We start from the raw sequence: 7,319 nt of genomic DNA on the forward strand, positions 1-7,319 counted from the left end.
TTTCGATTATTGCGTTTGGCGAGAAGCTAGAAACGACGTACATTCATATTTTTTTGCCCCGTCGCACGGGACAAAAATTACCATTATAAACACATTCGCAATACTGAGTTTCAAAGGACAAGGTACGTTTGGGGCCAAATTTGGCCCCGCGTCCAAATTAAATGATATTCCTCAAAATTCTTTCATATGGTGTATACTTTCATAATATGGTTATGATGTCTTCATAAAAAGCTTTACTTAAGTATAATACATATGTAAATACAGTATAGTTTACGATAACGTTGTACCATTTTGACGTTACTTTATGCGACGTCATGAACAAGAAGGCTATGTCATGAACTGAATATGAAAATAATCCAATTTATGTCGTCATATGCTTCAAGTTTTATTAAACAAATGTGCACTATGATTTTTATTTGAAAAGTTTAATTGATTTTTTTTCCCGAAAGTTTTGATCAATTTTAGATGATTCGATGCGGCGGATGCTGTGATTTGAAGGACGATTAGTGTAATTGTATCTAAAATTTAAGAATTGTAGAGCAACCATATATATTCATTCAATTTTACCTTTGTATTTACATTTGCATCTTCATTGTTTTAATCTAAATTAAATGAATATCACACATATACGAAGCACGTGGATACTTGAAGCTGCTATTCTTGTGTGTAAATATACACTTTGTTCTTTTTTTTCCCGAGCGCACTAAATCTGTTTTCAGCGAAGGCACACACACTAACCAATGTTACATTGGATTGTAGCAAAAAGAGCATGAAATTCGTTCAGAAGTTATGTGAAAAGAAATATTATAAAACGAACCTGAAAAGTTTTTTTAAATTCAACAAACGACAATGGGACCGAATGTGAACCTTATAGGATGTGAAAAGATTTACAAACAATGTGATAAGTTCTACACAAGATTTGACACTGACACCATGAAGAATCTACCAAAAAATTATCTTGTCCGTATTCTATTCAATGTTTTAGCATATACACTTGCATCTATTTACACTCATTATTTGCAAAAAATATATACAGGCTCCTGACAATTAATTTTATATAACTAATCTTTCAATGCATTAGTATTTACACAAAGGAAAAAAGTTTGAATCATAAATCATATTCATTGTCTCAAACCACGTCCGAAATCCGCATGGGAGAGGATCGTATATTTTGACCCCCACCCCCTTTTCTACCTTTTGCTACATGCCGATTTAGTCAGAGACATCATGAAAATGATCTTGGTTTCCCTTGTCTAATAAATCATTCATTAATTCCTTTTCGGTCAGTTTCTAATGATGAATGAAGCAGAGACTGTCTATTGACAGTATCAAAGTCAATCACTACGACAGTGCATCAGCATATATAATGCCGTCAGTCAAAAGTATTTATATTTTCCAGCAATTGTCAAAATAATGAAAGGTGTAAGATCTAATCAGTTTTTGACACTAAGGTTTTTCACTATACTAATGTAAAAGTTATACGGTACCAATGTTGATGCACCAGATGCGCATTTCGACAAATAATGTCTCTTCAGTGATGCTCAAGCCGAAATTTTGGAAATTCGAAATGACAAAAAACTTGTAAGAGCTAAAAGGAAAACTAGAGTGCCAAAAAAAAAATAATAAAAGGACTACTAGAATCTATAATTTACTAGTCCTGCTGATTTGTGACCAGTCCGGCTGCTGAAAGTTCATGAACTGAGGAGCGAAGATAGGGGCTAGGTAGAACATTTACTAGATGATGTGTTATATCAGTCCTCGGGCCCAATTATTATATTATTATTATTATTTAATTATTTTGACTGTGTGATATCAACTCTTTCTATTTGGGAATCATAATTAATTAAATGATATTATTCTTCGACGAATTTGGCTCAACTTTTTGGCACTCTGTTTTTCCGTAAAATAGCTCTAACAAGTATGTTGTTATTTCGAATTTCAAAAATTTCGGTTGAGCATCAGTGAAGAGACATTATTTGTCGAAATGCGCATCTGGTGCATCAAAATTGGTACCGTATAAGTTTTGCATTGCATAGAGGGAGGACTTTTAAATGCATGTTTGAATTGTTGCGCACATGGTTATCTATAATTCAAATTAATCATTTTCATTCATATGTCGATTCGATATATCCCTGTGAACTCGAAATAAAAGACACCACAGAGTCGTCCACGTCTGCTTCATACTTAGATATTTTCTTGAAAGTAGATATCAACGGCAAAATAATAACTCAACTTTACGGGATGCTTTCAGCTTCTCCATTGTCAACTTCCCAAATTTATGTAGCAATATTTCATTAACACCTGCATATGGTGTTTATATTTCTCAAATGATTCGATAAACAAAGGCTTGTTTTAAATCGATGCAGGCTACTGAAAACCAAGTTGGAAGGGTTTCAACTGCCTCGTTTAAAGTCAGTATTTTGCAAATTCTACGGTCGTTATAACGATCTAGTTCGCCAATACAACCTATCATTGTGCCAAATGCTCTCTGACTTATTTCATACCGATTTTTAAGCCGTTCTTGGCACACTGATTTTGACCACGGATAACTCCGTTTACCTGACCAGATCAGAATGTCATATTCTATTTATTAACTAGTCGTGGTAGCTCGATGATAGAGCTTTCGCTTCGTAACCGGAAGGGTGCGAGTTCGAGTCCCATGACTGCGTCTTATCTAAAACGTAAACAAAGGTAGTGATTGCTCTTTCGCCAAACACTCGGTATTTAGAAGCAGGAACCACAGGTCATTCGGATATGTCCTTACAAACGGGGGTCCCGTGTCCCGTCAGGTATTGGCACGCTAAAGAACCCCCACTGCTGCGGTCTTGGGCGCGCTAAGCATAGGTCTAACAGCTATAACTGGTGACGTCATAATATGAGTGAACATTCTCGACAGGACATAATAAAAACCAAACAATCATACTTATTGTTAAAGATCATCAACAAGCCAACCAACCAATCATACTTATTGTTAATCGTATGCATACGGTATATTGTGTTTTTTGAAGGGGGGGATAAGTTGATCCGGTATCCGAGGGCTGATTTGACATACGTATTATTTTTACAATATGTGAGTTAATTTCTTGCATTTTAAAGGTAGATCAAGTAATATTTTATAAACATTGCCTTTCGTATAAACCTTGATACAGTGAAATCCCGTGGAGACCCGGGTTCTGGACCCACTAGGGGTCTCAAGACAAACACCCAGGCGTTCACTGCATCCTCCCGTTCAGAAATTTCTAGATCCGCATCTAGTCAAATACGTGGAGATCCGAGTCAGAATAGGTTCTCAGTATCCCTTGCTTGTCGTAAGAAGGGACTAAATGGGACGGTCCTTCGGATGAGACCGCAAGAACCGAGGCCTCGGTCATAGCAGGTGTGGCACGGTAAAGATCAAAGCCGTAAGCGCCGAGCATAGGCCTAAACTTTGATTCCCGAGAGGAACAATAATATAAAATACAATACGTACTGTTCTTTAGAATATAGGAATATGCTTTCACGTATCCGAAGTAGTTGAGAGACAAGTTGATAAAGGAAGATAGATTGCGACATGAACATTGGGAAGTTTAAATAACGATCAAGAAGCCGTTTGCCCCCCCCCCCCCCCCCCCCCTCCAAAAAACCCAACAACAACAAAAAAAAGAAGAAAGAAACAAAACAAACAAACAAACAACAATTGAGTTGTTTCTTATATTATTATTTTTAATTACATATTAAGCCATCCTTTACTTTCATGTAAGCGTGTCTTACTTTTGCATGAAAGGTGAAAATAACGAACAATGATCAATCTCATAACCCCTATAACAAAATGATGTTTGTTTTTTATCTTTGAACTTACATTTCATTTTTTTTCCTAGTAGATATTTAACGAAAGCTGAGTCGTCACAGGCATTGAATTAGAAAGGATTTATGTAGTCAGAAGAAATCGTATATAATTGATCAATATATTTTTGAGATATTTCCAGGAGTAATTGCTAACTATTTGAACGATTATGAGACTTGTGTAAACGCTGTGATCTGATTTCACCTGAACGCTGTGATCTTATTTCACCTCAGGTGCAAATTAGAATGTTTTATGTGATAATGAATGTTGATAACAGAAAACAAATGCATACAAAAAGTCGATAGACTACGGAAAATGATTGATCCAACATTTCTTGTTTGTTGAAAGTCGTTAAAGACTTGTGGTTACGGTTTGACTTGTGGTGTCAGCCTCTTAGTTATTCCTGTTCAAATTAGACATTTAATATGCATCGTATTATCCGCTGTATCGTTAAACTTCACAAATATGGAAGGAAATTACCGCCATAATTCTACGCATCCATCTTGTATTCTTAATTCAAACCTTGATTTTACTATCTGACATTATGTATAGCCTTACAAACTAGCACGAGGTCGACCCAAAAGTTCGACATAGTGCTTCAGTGGCGATTTTGATATTTCCACTTCATCGCTTGTGTAGCGAACAGTGTAAGAGAGAACTTATACTATATCATTTGAGAGCTGGCTTTTCTAATGATGTGGTAGCGTCTCTCTCTTGATTACGCAAGTTAAGCAACGTCGAGCGTGATCAGTACTTGGCTGGGTGACCGCTACACATTACAAATTGGTGGCAGCGTAGTGACTCTGGTGTTTGGCGGGAGGCCTGCTTCGGCGGCACGTCTTTTTACCACAAGGTAACCACAGGGTACCTCAAGGGACACCAGCGTCACCTTAAGATACCCCATGGAACCCTAATGACACCCAAGGCACCCCTTACAACCTTATTGACACCCCAAGTAACTCCATTAACACCACATGGTACCACAAGGAACCCTATTAACACCCCAAATGACATCCTAATGTGACCTAATGACACACCAAAGTATCCTATTGATACTGCAGTGTATGTAAAGTATCTTCATGCAGTGTATGTGAGAGTCACTGGACCATATTGTTCATTTAACAGTGAAATGGGGGATCCTGTAGGTGAAAAACTTCTGGATTCAGGACCACATGTATTATAAATTAAGTTCAAAAGATTAGTGGAGGTTTCAAATGATCTAAGCATCCACAGATTCCTTTAATTTAACCAATTTAGAAGTGTTGCATGATTAATTCATTCCTAACACCACATTGCTATGATCATAATTTTAACCCGAATTTCCTCCATTTCCCATATCTTGTCAATACATATAGAAGCCAATACATAGATCCAAATTATAGCATATATAGTCAGTCACTGTCATCTGTATTGTAGAACTTCTTCTTTGATTTTTTCAATTTCTGAATTGATCTTGTTCTTTCTGCCCGAGGTCGACTCCTTTGGTTTGGTTTTTTTGCAAATTTGTTTGTTTTTGGAATCTGGAAAGCTTCATCAAATTTGGAACACTCTAAACGTTGATTGTCAACCTTCTTGGCTTTTAACAATTTTTGGAACAAAGTTTGTTTTCCTACTGAACTTTTTGTTGCCCATGCTGTTGTAGAAATTTTGAATCTGGAAAAGTTAGCCATTAATTTGTAATTTCCGAATGAGATTTAGATGAATTAAGAAATTACAAGTATTATGAACTGGAAAAAAATAATAACCTAAAAAAATTGTAATTTTTAACAACATTGATTGAAATTTCATACTACATATACAGTTTACTCTCATTTTTTTTCTTCTTCTTTTGTTTATTGTAATTGATGAAATATTAACCTTTTTCTTTTAAAAAAAAAAAAAAACCAAAATGGTAGTATGAACTGGTATGTATAACATCATCTGCAATTTTTTAAAGTAATTTTTTAACAAATTTAAAGGAATCTTCAGGCATACTGTACCTTTTGAAATAATAGTTAAATATTTATCTTAATTGTTTCTACTCTTTCCAAGGTATTATTTGACTTTTTCATCACAAAGATTTAAATGCATAATATGAATGCTTCCATATCATTTTATCTCCAGTTGATTACTAAGGGATGTCCTTTGGGTTATTGAGGGTATCTTTTGTTTGTGTATTGGAATACACAATTAACATATATTTAAATTTTTTCACAGTTGAAAATATTTATTACAGTTCTAATCTGTTTTCAAAGATGTATGAGCTTATACAAGTTTAGGATACTTCTTATATATTCTCATTTGAATTACTTTATTTCAGGTAAATTTACTCTTTCATAACACAAGATGCCCAACTGTCACCTAAGTATAAATCAATCCTGTAAAGAAGTCACAGAAGGGCCAATCTAATAATTATATAATAAAACAAAATAAAGTGATTGATGAAGATATATTGCTAAAAACAAAAAAAAACAAGAGGAAGATGATCAGGGAGCAACAAAGTACTTAATGCAGTTATAATCAGTAACAACCCAGTATAATTCTTTAATCTAATTTATCTATCATTAACATTATCACATTGATTGATCATCATAATGAATGACAAAGAGGTAAAACTCTTAAGGCAGAGTAAAATTTCAACAACTATGAACCTAGTTTGTTTGCTAAATTTCAAGAAGTAGGGAGGTTTCAAAGAATTGGTGCATTTTCACCAAATACGAACAATAAAGCCCTGGCTTATTTCAGACCCAGGCACCATGAATTTTTATGTTCCCCAAACAAAGTTTGGGAACATATTGTTTTTCTGTTTCTTATTATTATTATGTTCCCCAAACAAAGTTTGGGAACATATTGTTTTTACTCTGTTTCTTATTATGTTCCCCAAACGAAGTTTGGGAACATATTGGTTTTACTCGGTTTCTTATTATTAAGGTCTTCCGTCTCCTGCGGAAGACCTTACTATTATTGTTCGCGTTCTTCTTCTTCATTATTATTATTATTATTTTCCTTGGTAGTACACGCGTTTTTCTCAGCCATTTCTCGATCGATTTTCACGAAATTTTCAGGAAAGATGTCTTTTGGTGACGAGACTTTGCTTGCAAAATTTCGTGCTTGACGTCACTTCCGATCAGGAGTTATCTCTCTTTTAATGACTTTTTGAAGGGCCTTGTTGTCCACACATCTCCTCCGTTAGTTTTGAAGCTAGAGTCTTGAAATTTCTACACAAGATAGAGTAAACATTTTAGAAGATTTGTGGGGGATTCGATTTTACCGGAGACGATTTGCCTAAAGGCTCGCCTGGACCTGAAAAAATGGATGCCAAAATTTTTCGCCGATTTCGGCGATTTTTGACCTTTGATCTCCAATATCTTTTTTCTTGCAAATATTTTGTTAAGACATGTAGAACAAAAGTTGTGCACATTTACAAGATCTTTTCGAAAATATCAAGATTTAGGGGCTAGCCCCTTAAATTAGGGATCTAGAAGGGCTCAAAGTCTAGATCAAATATCTCAAAAAT

The sequence above is a fragment of the Ostrea edulis genome, chromosome 5 (genome assembly GCF_947568905.1).
Source record: "Ostrea edulis chromosome 5, xbOstEdul1.1, whole genome shotgun sequence".
Taxonomy (NCBI): domain Eukaryota; kingdom Metazoa; phylum Mollusca; class Bivalvia; order Ostreida; family Ostreidae; genus Ostrea; species Ostrea edulis.